Source organism: Pleurodeles waltl, chromosome 5 (assembly GCF_031143425.1).
Source record: "Pleurodeles waltl isolate 20211129_DDA chromosome 5, aPleWal1.hap1.20221129, whole genome shotgun sequence".
NCBI lineage: Eukaryota > Metazoa > Chordata > Amphibia > Caudata > Salamandridae > Pleurodeles > Pleurodeles waltl.
The window spans coordinates 197,262,063-197,274,096 of NC_090444.1; the positions used below are offsets into that span (position 1 = coordinate 197,262,063).

Genomic DNA, 12,034 nt, shown 5'->3' on the forward strand with positions numbered 1-12,034 from the left:
AAACAAAAGGTTATACATCAAGCCCAAAGTTCTTTACTAAATTTGGGGTGTATTCATGAATCATACTCTGAGAGATTTGTTGTACTTGGTAAGAGTTCCTCTTTCCTCAAAATATATCTACTGTAGCTGCTCTAGTGATACCTTATGTGGAAGCTTATTTTTCTATTGAGCTTTTCCCCAGCTTCTTTCTTTTTGAACTGCAAATGCTGCTTCTCTTCAGCCTTGGACTGGAATGTAATTCCACATTTGTAGGTTGCAATTTCGTACAGTTGTGGAGCTTGATTTTTTTGGGGAAACTTCCTTGTATGTTATTGTCACTTGTGCATATTGTGGTTCTAGAAAGCTTGCCTGGTGTGTGGTGAGTACCTATGGTAATTACACCGTATACCAGGTCCATGTATCTCCTCTCAGTGAAGCGTAGGCAGTGTCTAGAAGCCAGGCTCTCTAGAGGTAGCTGTGGACGAGCAGCCTAGGCTTATCTAGGAGACATGCAAAGCCCATGCAAAGCCGCTACATTCACACAGTACTTACACACAAGAAAGAAAACACTTGGGTGTACGCAAATAAAGGTACTTTATTTTTTAAACACAGTATCAGAAAATACTAGAGAGGCAAATAAGTAAATACACTATATATAAATATAGATATATATACACACTAATAAACAGTTAGAGGCATAAAAAGGTTAGAAAACAGTGTGAAATAGCAATATGCAAAAGTAGCCCTAGGGGGTGCTCGAAACCTGTGGGAATAAATCCTCTAGGCGTACCACCAGGCCTAGCAATGGCTAGTGCTTGACAGTAAAGTCATGAAATAAGTATAGACATTCAGAAAGCCATTCAAATTGGTTCACAGTTTTATTGCACTTATTTTGCACATACTGTTTGAAAAATAGTCTTGAATATAATTAATGAATGCATGGGAGCAACATGAAAAAGCATAGTTGTTTGAATGGTCTGAACTTTGGCTTGAGTACCTTGTACTAGGAACAAGAGTGTCACCATTAGACCACCATCCGAACACCGTATATGGAGCTGCACATTGAAAAGGAGAGCCAGCTCCGTGCTCCCTCTAGCAACTTTCGACTTGAAATGAAGCTTTCAAGTTAGAAAGAAACCATAAGTAAAGGCAGCATGATTGGTGTGCCCATCCCTCTAACTCTTTGACCATATGGGACAATGTCACATGAGTGAAAGAAATCCAGAGAAAAATTGAAGTTAATTATGATCCTCCTCTTTCCCCTGCCTCTCCATCGCCATCGAAAAAAGAGCCAATCCAGCCTCAAAGACATCACCCTTAAGGCATTTCTCTTGGCTTCCATAGGCACAGAGCCTTATTGGCCTCACTGGTTTCTGTTGTTATGAGTTACACCTGTAATGAATGCTAGAGTCTTTACTGTTCACTGAACGCCCCCTTGCTTTAGCAGTTGCGTTGAATGTCATGTGAACCTTGTTGTAATTGTTTTGTGTGTCTTGTAAATAAAAATTATGCTAAATATTTATATGTAAAAATTAGAGGTTTAATACCTTACACCAACAACATCGATAAAGCCATTTAACAAGAATTCCCAGTATTTTTCTATTTGCCCTCTGTCTTGTTATAGTCATTCATTGCCTCATTGATTTCTGCCAGGTGTGTTGCAATACCAGTGGTTGACCATGTGCAGTGCTTGATCAATCCCATTACTTGTTTGGGGTACATTTATATCAGTGGCAGGGCTGTCTGTTTCATGAATAGCAATTGTCTTCTTCTATTGTGGTTGTGTTTTTGTGTTTACATGTCCCTCCCTAAACCCCTTCTTAAATTACCATGAGCTCCATCCATTTTGTGATTCGTAATTATTCCCCACTTTCCAACCTCTCTGCCTTGTCTCGTGCACATTTACTACTAAAATCCTTGTATGAGTGTGTAGGTCTCTTCCACTGTATATAGAAAGACATGAGTGTAGGAAAGTAGGATCTTTTTGACATGGTTGCCCCCACATTTTGCCCTGTGTCAGTGTGTTTTGACTGTAGTACACTGGGATCCTGCTAGCCAGGACCCCAGTGTTGGTGTTCTCTCCCCTAAAGTTAGCTGGCAAGCATTTCTATAACCCCAACAATTGGTATACTGTTGTACCACAGTTGTACCACTGTACGTCCCTGGTATATGGTACTTAGTTACCCAGGGCATTAGTATACCAGGGGTCTCCCATGGGCTGCAGCATACATTATGCCTCCCATGGGAGCCCATGCAAACTGCGTCTACAGGCCTGCCGTTTCAGCCTGTGTGAAATGGTGCATGCACCTTTCACCCCGATATAAGGTTACCTTATATCGTGTTCTCTGCACTTTGACCCTATAAGTCACCCCTAAGGTAGGCCCTTCAGCCCAAGGGCAGGGTGCATGGTTCTAAGTGTGAGGGTACTGCTGCACGAGCAGAGGCACCCCTACAAACCCTAAACTCAATTTTCTGAGCTTTGTAAGAGCGGGGAAACCATTCTAAGGTATGTAGTGGACACTGGTCATTAAGAGATGTTCAATTACATAATGGTTTCTCCGAACCTAGTCATGTTTGATATCAAACATGTTGGAATCATGCAACTACACTAGTTCCAGTGTTAGTTGCATGATGCCATGTCACTTTGGGGTTCCTTAGAGGATCCCGCATGTCTGCCTGTGCAGCATTGCAGGGTCTGCATGCAAGCCTGTGCTACCGCCGACCCCAAACACTGTTCTGCCCTCCTGCTGCTGAGCTTAACTTGGGGAGGGGAAGGCAGAACAAAGGATTTTATTTACAGGAGAGATGTTACCCTCTCTCCTTTAGAAATAAGTGTGTCTGAGCTAGGGTGGGGGTGCTCTTGAGCGCCACCAGACTTCGTTGAGGGTCACATTTGGTGCCCTTCTCCCAAAACTGTCTCTTTCCAATGCAGGAGTCGCAAGGCTCCCGCTCTGGCGCAAAACACACAAAGGATAGGAGAGTGACCACCCCCCTGTCCAGCTCCCACCCTGGGGGGGGCAGAGCTCTGCCTGGTGGCCACTTGATTCTTCCATCTTGGAAACATGGTGAGCAGAGGCCCCTGGGAGCAGTGTCCCTGACCACCTCTGATAGGTGGGCCACTCCAATAGTCGTCCAACCCTCTTCGTGGTTTATTGAAGGGCTCCCCTGAGGGTAGACCCCAGATTTGTCTCCACAACTTCTTTGGTGACCTGTACACCGGAGTCTGCTGCTAGACTTCGCTGGGAACAAAGACAAGACTGCAGCTGGTAGGAGGGCAACTACTGCAACTTTGTCCCAGAGCATGGCAAGGACTCTGCAACTTCAGTGGCCGTGCATCCTCCAGAGTCACAAGAAATCTGCCTGCTCTAAGAACATCAAGAAGGAATCTTCCTTTGAAACTGCAGGCACCTCTATGTCTATGACTGGTTTGTGGATATTGCTGTCGCACGGACTCCTCAAGGATCTGTCACACAGGTGGGAGTTCTGAGGCTCTCTAGAGGTCTGTTCTGACACTTGTTCAAATGAGAAGACAGTGGTTCCTCGTTGGAGCTGCTGGGATGGAACACCTCTACACCACATCTGTTGTCATCACCAAGGCTTATTGGCGCTTCAGCTCGAAAACCTCTTAGCTGCAAGACCCCGCAGCCTCAAGCATCCCAGAGCTCCAAGACAGATGTCCTCCCTGCAAACCCTGCAACGTGGGCACTCATCTTCTTTGTGCTGCTGAGGCCTCTTTGCGACTCCCTGTGCTTGCCGTCAGAGGGTCCCCCTGGGGTCTCTTTCAATTCCTGCTTGCTCTCCTCAATGCTGAGGGCCAGTCCTCACTTACCTGTAAAGGTTGAGTCCCTTGGACCCTTGTAAACACTCCTTTCGCATTTGCCAAGGCTTTTTGGTCATCCTGCTGATCACTAACCCTTCTGCATTACCTGGACACCACAGCTTCATTTTCAAATCAACTGTCAAACTCTGAGGCATCAATGAGAAGGGTAGGCATTGCCCTCCTGCACCAACCTAAATGTCTCCTGATGCTTTGGACTCTGTCCCCTCTTTTCACAGGTGCTCCTTGTCCGGAATCCATGCCTGGGCTTCATGACCTGGTCCGTGGGTCAGTGTAGCAGCTGGACAGTTGAGGTCCCCATTGCCTTCACCGGAAGGTTCAAACACAACTTCACCCCTATGCACCCGGGCTCCTTGGTGTAGGTACTCCACTTCTCTGGATATCCAAGGGTGGTAGTACTCCTGAACCTTTCTTGTTCCAATGGGTTTCCTCAGGGTCCTCTGGGAACGGTCAGTTTCCAACCTTTTCCTAACCACGACTTGCCCAATGTTATTCTATGGGACACCCAACACCAGGTAACCCCTCTGCACACAGGGTCCTGGGGAATACTGCTACTTACCTACAGTGTTCTAGTACTTTCCCAGTCCTTAGGATTCCTGTGTGTTAGTCTTGATTAGCTGTGCCTTTATTTACCCATTTTCTTAGTATATGGTTGTGCCCCCTCATAGGGGCTCATTTTATTATATGCTTGTACCTACCTGTTGAAGTATATTTTTGTGTGTTCATCTCTCCAGTTAGGAGATATATAAAGTTAGTTTAGTTCCTGTGTGTTAATAAATAATACCTTATTTGCTAACACTTGATGTGGTTCTTTCATGTGTGTAAATCATTGACTGACTTTGTGGTTATTGCAATTGCTTTACACCCTCTCTAATAAGCCTTAGCTGCTCTCCACAGCTACCCTTTGAGAGCTTTGGTTATTAGAAACCTCTAACACTATCACTAAGGGTTGCCTAGACTCATTGCAGGGTGCCTCACCTGTAGGTGTACACCATATACTGAGCCAGCCTCCTACATTGGTGGTGCGGGATAAAGACTTGCATTTCTTTACCACTAGGTCATAAGTGAGTTTCCACAAGAAAACCACTACTGACTTAGGTACATGCTGTACTTTTAGCAAACTGGTATTTTTCAAAATGTGTTTCTAGAGTTGTTAAGGGCCTATTATAGCCCTATCCCCAGTCGCTTAAAAGTTTAGGACACTAGAGTAGTTTTAGACACACTTACACTACACTAGTACCATGCCTTCTGTTGAAGGAGCTGAACAGACTCAGGAGTCTGGATATAGTGGCCTAAAGTTTCAAGAACTTAGGTCACTGTGCTGGGATAGAAAACTGAAGACAGGTAGTCACCCTAGCAAATCTGTTCTCCGAGAGATGCTCATCCAGGATAACCTCCAGAACGCTGAAGGGAAGGAAGAGCAAGGAGATATTGATGAGGGGCGGGGGTGAGCCTCCAGAGTTGGAGAAGGAAGTAGCTAGTACTTCAGGCTCTTACTCTGGGCATGCCACTGATGATTCAGAGGAGATCCTTGAGGGCAACCCTGGGTCTGTAGAGGGAAGTACTGGTAGTACAGAGGGGGTCACACTAGTTTGCCCACTTTTACTCCCCCAGGATTTGTAACAAGGGTTCCAAGGAGGAATAGTACTCCTCATCCTCATTTTCCTTAGCATCTTCTGCTGAGTCCACCAACTCTAATTTAGAGGACATAAGATTAGTTAGAGGGTACAGCTTGCTGAAACTTGAGAAGGCTAAGCTCAGGTTGATGAGGGAATAGCTGGCCCTTGAAAAGGAAGCCTTAGAGGTGGAGAGAGAGAGGAAAAACTGGGACTTAGAACCCCATGGTGGCAGCACTAGAGAATCCAGAGTCAGGGAGGAACACTTTGACTCTGGGAATCCCAGCAGGATAGCCCCATCCCTTACAAGGCTGGGAATGATATCCACGCACGGATTACTGCTCTAGAGAGGGCCTGTAAAGTCCAAAAGGTCTCCCAGAGACAGTAGGCAGCCTTGGTGTGGCTCTCCTTTCCTGACAAGAGTAGAGACAAACAGGGAAGACGATGCAGAGAACTACCAGGTCTTGAAGAAGGCACTGATTGATGGGCTTGGGCTTACTACTGAGGAATACAGGGTAAAGTTCAGAGAAGCGCAGAAAGAGTCATCTTAAGCCTGGGTTGATTTTGTGGGCTGCACAGTTAAGGCTCTAGAAGGCTGGCTTCATAGTAGTAATGTGCATGACTATGATGGCTGTACAATCTAATCATGAGAGAGCACATCCTTAATAACTGTGTGTTTGACAAGCTGCACCAATACCTGGTGGACTCCGAGCTGACTTCTTCCCAAGAATTGGGTAAGAAGGCAGCCAAGTGGGTTCACACCAGGTTGAGTAAGAAATCTAGGGGTGATCATAAGAAAGGGAATGCTTCCAAATCCCAAAGGAAAGATGGTGAGAAAACTAAAGATAAAAAGAAAAAGTCTTCTTAAGTTCCACAAACATCTTCTTCTAGGGGTGGGTCCAACTTCTCCTCTTCCTCTGGTAAGAAACCCTGGTGCTTTGCCTGTAAGGCAAAAGGCCATAGGGCAGCTGACCACAGTTGCCCTAAGAAAGGCACCAGACTACTACTACTTCCTCTAGTGTCCCTAGCAGTAGCACCGTAGTAGTACCACAACCAAGGGTGTAGCTAGGTTCATCTTCCGTACTGCAGTGCATTCTGGCCCAGTCAGGGAAAACCACTGAGGCTGTCCTAGTATCAGAGGGTGGCATTTATCTTGACACTTTGGTTGTATGGCCCCCTAATATGGGGAAATACAGACAGCACCCTTTTATTAATGGTATTGAGGCAGAGACTTACAGGGACACAGGTGCAAGTGGCACTATGGTGACTGAAAAACTGGTGTCATCTAAGCAGTTCCTACTTGGTCATACATACCAAGTAACCAACTCAGACAACATCACTAAGTGCCCCCCTATGGCAGTGGTTAATTCCAGCTAGGTGGGTTACTGGCCCTAAGAAAGTTGTGGTTTCCTCATTTATTCCTGTAGAGAGTCTTATGGGTAAAGATGTTGTAGACCAATGCTGCCATTATGGGCATCCCTGAGAGTGTGTTTGTGGCAACAAGAGCACATGCCAAGAAGCAAGGGAGAACAAGGGGAAGTGGAGCCTGAAATAATGGCCCAAGCAGCTCCCAAAAAGAGAGGTAGGAAGGGTAAAAAGTTATCCTTCCCCAAGACCTCATGTGAGGATCAGTCTCCTCATGGAGATGATCTTGCCTTTTATGAGGGAACTGCCCCAGAGGAGCTTGGACCTGACACGGCAGAGCTTTTGGAGGCAGGGTTACCCTCCAGGGAGGATATGAGTCTGGGGCAGAAATCCTGCCCCTCTCTTGAAGGCCTCAGGCAGCAAGCTGCTGCAGAAGAGGCAGGGGATATCAGTGAATCACTTGGGATTTACTGGGAAGATGGTCTATACTCTGAGGCTAGAGACCCTAAGCCTGGTGTTACCAGGAGGTTGGTTGTGCCTCAGATGTTTAGAGGGTTTCTGTTGACCCTAGCACATGACATTCCCTTTGCAGGACATCTTAAGCAAAGTAAGACTTTCACTGGCCCCACATGTCTGAAGACACAAAGGAGTTTTGTCACTCCTGTGACACCTGCCAAGCCAGTGGCAAATCAGGTGTCACTAAAAAGGCCCCCTAATTCCACTTCCAGTGGTTGGTGTTACCTTTTAGAGGGTGGGGATTAACATTGTGTGTCCGTTAGGCCCTCCTACAGCCCCTTGGAACAGATTTATTCTGGTGGTAGTGGACCATGCCACCAGGTACCCAGAAGCTATTCCCCTTAGTACCACTACAGCTCCTACAGTGGCCAAGGCTCTGTTAGGAAGTTTTTCCAGAGTGGGCTTCCCTAAGGAGGTGGTAGCAAATAGAGGTGCAAACTTCATGTCTGGCTACCTGAAGGATATGTGGAAAGTGTGGTATAACTTAGAAATTCACCACCTTCTATCATTCACAGGGCAATGGCCTAGTTGAAAGATTCAACAAGACCCTTAAAGGTATGATTATGGGAATATCTGAGAAGCTCAGGAGGAGATGGATGTCCTTCTACCTTGGCTTTTTTTTGCCTGCAGGGAGGTTCCTCATAAGGGAGTGGGCTACAGCCCCTTTGAACGTCTGTTCGGACATCCAGTTAGGGGTCCTCTTTGTCTGGTGAGGGAAGCATGGGAGCAACCTCTCAAACCACCCAAACAGGACATTGTGGATGGATTGTGCATTAGGCCTACATTTCCGTATGGCTGAATACATGAAGAAGGCCAATAAAAACCTTGAGGCCAGCCAAGAACTTCAGAAGTTATGGCATGACCTAAAGGCTTTTCTGTTTATCTGCTAGGGCAGGTGTGGGGTTTTGGAGCCTGTGACCCCAAGTGCACTCCAAAATAAGTGGGGTGGCCCCCATACATTTGTGGAAAAGAAAGGTGAGGTCACCTACTTGGTAGATCTGGGTACTCCAAAAAGCCCCCATAGGGTACTTCATGTGAATCGCCTGAAGCCTTTCTTTGATAGGGCAGACATGAGCTTGCTCATTGCCACTGATGAGGCACAAGAGGAAGAGAGTGACCCTCCCCCTGATCTCCTTTCACACAACCTTGTTGATGGTTCAGTTGATGGAGTGGTCTTTGCTGACAGCCTCATTGACCAGCAACAAACCAAGTGCAAACAAGTGCTCAGTCAGTTCTCAGAACTCTTCTCTCTGACACCCAGTCAGAATACCTGGTGAGCCCACGATGTGGACACAGGTGACAGCCTGCCTGTAAAGAGTAACATTTCCAGGCAACCTGTCCATGTTAGAGACTGCATCAGAGCAGAAGTCCCCACGAAGGTAGAGTTGGGATTTATTGAGCCTTCAGCCGGCCCTTGGGCTAGTCCTGTAGTCCTTGTACCCAAACCTCATTCCCAGGGTGGCAAGAAAGAAATGAGGTACTGTGTAGACTACAGAGGCCTCAATGCAGGCACTAAGACTGATGCCCATCCTATCCTCAGGGCAGGTTTACTTATTCATACTCTGGCTGCAGCCAAGTATCTCAGTACATTTGACCTGACTGCAGGCTATTTGCAGTTCAGGCTGACAGATGCTGCAAAACCCCAAACTGCATTTTCAACTCCCACTAGGCACTTCCAGTTCACTGTGATGCCCTTTGAGTTGCAAAAAATGCACCTGCCTCATTCAAGAAGTTGGTAAATCAAGTTCTGGCAGGCCTGGAAGACTTCAGTGCAGCATATCTAGATGACGTTGCTGTCTTTCGCTCCACCTGGCAGGATCACCTTGTCCACGTTAGGAGCAGTCATGAGGCTTTGAAAAAGGCAGACCTCACTATCAAGGCCAGTAAGTGTCAGATAGGGCAGAGCAAAGTTGCATGCTTGGACCACCTTGTAGGTGGGGGTCAGGTTCAACCTCTAGAGAGCATGATCTAACCCATTATGGATTGGGTTGTACCCACTACTCAGACTCAGGTCAGAGCTTTTCTGGGCCTCCACGGGTATTATAGGAGATTTATAAAGGGGTACAAGTCCATAGCGACACCACTGAATGATCTTACCTCAAGGAAAATGCCTAAAAATGTAAACTGGACACTTAGCTGTCAGGAGGCCTTTGATGACCTGAAGAAAGCCATGTGCTCTGCTCCCATTCTAAAAATCCCTGATAAGTCAAAACAATTCATTGTTCAGACAGACGCTTCTGAAATAGGAATAGGAGCAGTGCTATCCCAACTTAATGAAGAGGGCCAGAATCAACCAGTAACTTTTATCAGCAGTGGGTTGACCACCAGGGAGAAATGTTGGTCAGTCATAGAGAAGGAGGCCCTTGCTGTGGTCTGGGCCCTAAAGAAGTTCTGGCCATATCTGTTTGGCACTCACTTTATTGTTCTGACAGGTTGCACAGTTCTACGTGTAAGGGTACCCCTGCATGAGCAGAGGCATCTATACAAACCCCATACTCCATTTTCTGGGCTTTGTAATTGCAGGGAAACCATTCTAAGGTATGTAGTGGACACTGGTAATTACAAGATGTCCAACTACATAATGGGTTCTTCGAACCTAGTCATGTTTGGTATCAAACATGTTGGAATCATGCAACTACACCGGTTCCAGTGTTAGTTCCATGATACTATGCACTTTGGGGTTCATTAGAGGATCCTCCACATCTGCCTGTGCAGCCTTGCAGGGTCTGCATGCAGGCCAGCGCTGCCGCCAACCGCAGACACGGTTCTGCCCTCCTGCTGCTGATCTTAACTCGGGCAGGAGGAGACAGTACAAAAAACTTCCTTTAGAGGAGAGGTGTTATCCGCTCTCCTTTAGAAATGGGTGTCTCTAGGCAAGGGTAGGGTTGCTCCTGAGCACCACCAGACTTTTTTGAAGGGCACATTTGTTTCCCATCTCCCAAAACTGGTTCTATACAGCGCAGGAGCCCTCAGGTTTCCGTTCTGGCGTGAAACACACAAAGGACAGGGGAGTGACCACCATCTTATCCAACTCTTCCCCTGGGGATGCCCAAGGCTCTGCAAGGTGGCCACTTGATTTTGCCATCTTAAAAACAGGATGAGCAGAGACCCCTGGGAGCAGCTGGTCAGTCCAGTTGAGTACCATACCTGACCACCCCTGAAAGGTGGGCCACTGCAGTAGTCATCGAGTCCCCTTCCTGGGTTATTTAAGGGCTGCCATGAGGGTGGACCCACGGATTTGTCTTCATGATTTCCTCTGCAACCTGGACACCAGATTCTGCTGCTGCACTTCACTGGGAACCAAAACAAGACTGCAACTGGTAGGAGTGCTCCTATTGCAACTTTGTCCCCAAGCATTGCAAGGACTCTGCAACTTCCATGGCCATTGCTTCCTCCAGAATCACAAGGACTCTGCCTGCACTAAGATTATCCAGAAGGAATCTCCCTTGGAGTGAAGGAGTCACTTCACTGCTTCCACAGGCACCTCAACATCTATGACTGGTTTGTGGATCCTCCTGTCCCATGGCCTCCTCAAGGCTCTGCAACACAGGTGGGGGTTGTGCAGCTCTCTAGAGGTCTGACCTGTCTCCTGTGCAACTGGGATGATGGGGATCCCTCATTGGAGCTACTGGAGCAGAACCCCTGTGCACTGCAACTGTTGCCATCACCAAGGCTAGTTGGCTCCTCAGCTCAAAGACCTCCTAGCTCAAAGAAACCCTGACTTCAAGCATCACACATCTCTAAGACCGGCATCCTCCCTGAAACCCCTGCAACGTGGGCATCCATTTTCTTTGTGCTTCTGAGGCCTCCTCGCAACTCCATGTGTTTCATGCCAGTGGGTCCCCCTGAGGTCACCTTCAATTCCTGCTGGCTGTCCTTACTGCTGAGGGTGGTTCAAACTTACCTGTAAAGGCTGAGTCCCTCAAACCTTGCTGGTCCCAACTACTGCAACTCTTTGTGCAGCACTCCTTTCGCATTTGCCAAGGCTTGTGGTAGTCCTGCTGACCACCAACTCCTCTGCATTCGACAACTGGCATGCTACAGATCATGAACAACTCTTGTGATCCTTCTGCATTGCCTGAATGCCGCAGCTGCATCTTCACAACCACCCTCTAACACAGAAGCATCCGCAAGGAGGGTAGGCATTGCCCTCCTGCACCCCCTGGACATCACTGGGTGGTTTGGACTTTGCCCCCTCTTTTCACAGGTGCTCCTTGTCCAGAATCCATGCCTGGGTTCCACCGACCTGGTCCACGGGTCATTTTACCAGCTGGACAGGCAAGATCCCCATTGACTTCAACAGGAGTTTCAGACATGACTTCAAACCTATGCACCTGGGCTCCCTGGGATAGGTACTCCACTTTTCTAGGTATCCATGGGTGGGGACACTCTTGAACCTTCCTTTTTCCAATGGGTTTCCTTGGGGTCCTCTGGGAAGGGTCAGTTTCCAACTTTTTCCTAACCGCAACTTACCCAATGTTATCCTATGGGACACCCAACACTAGGGAACACCTCTGCAAACGGGCTCCTGGGGAACACCTGCTACTTACCTCCAGTGTTCTAGTACTTCCTCAGTCATTAGGATTCTTGTGTGTTGGTCTTGGTTAGCTGTGCCTTTATTTACCCCTTTTCTTAGTGTATGGTTTGTCCCCCCCCCATGGGGGCCCATGTTATTATATGCTTGTACCTACCTGTTTTGAAGTATATTTTTGTGTGTTCA

At 47.4% G+C, this 12,034-nt stretch overlaps 1 protein-coding gene across 1 annotated transcript in view; it reads left to right on the plus strand.

The window, feature by feature from the left end:
- Window positions 1-12,034, plus strand: part of USH2A (usherin) — a 3,586,186-nt gene that overhangs the window by 3,026,382 nt on the left and 547,770 nt on the right. The window lies entirely within an intron of this gene.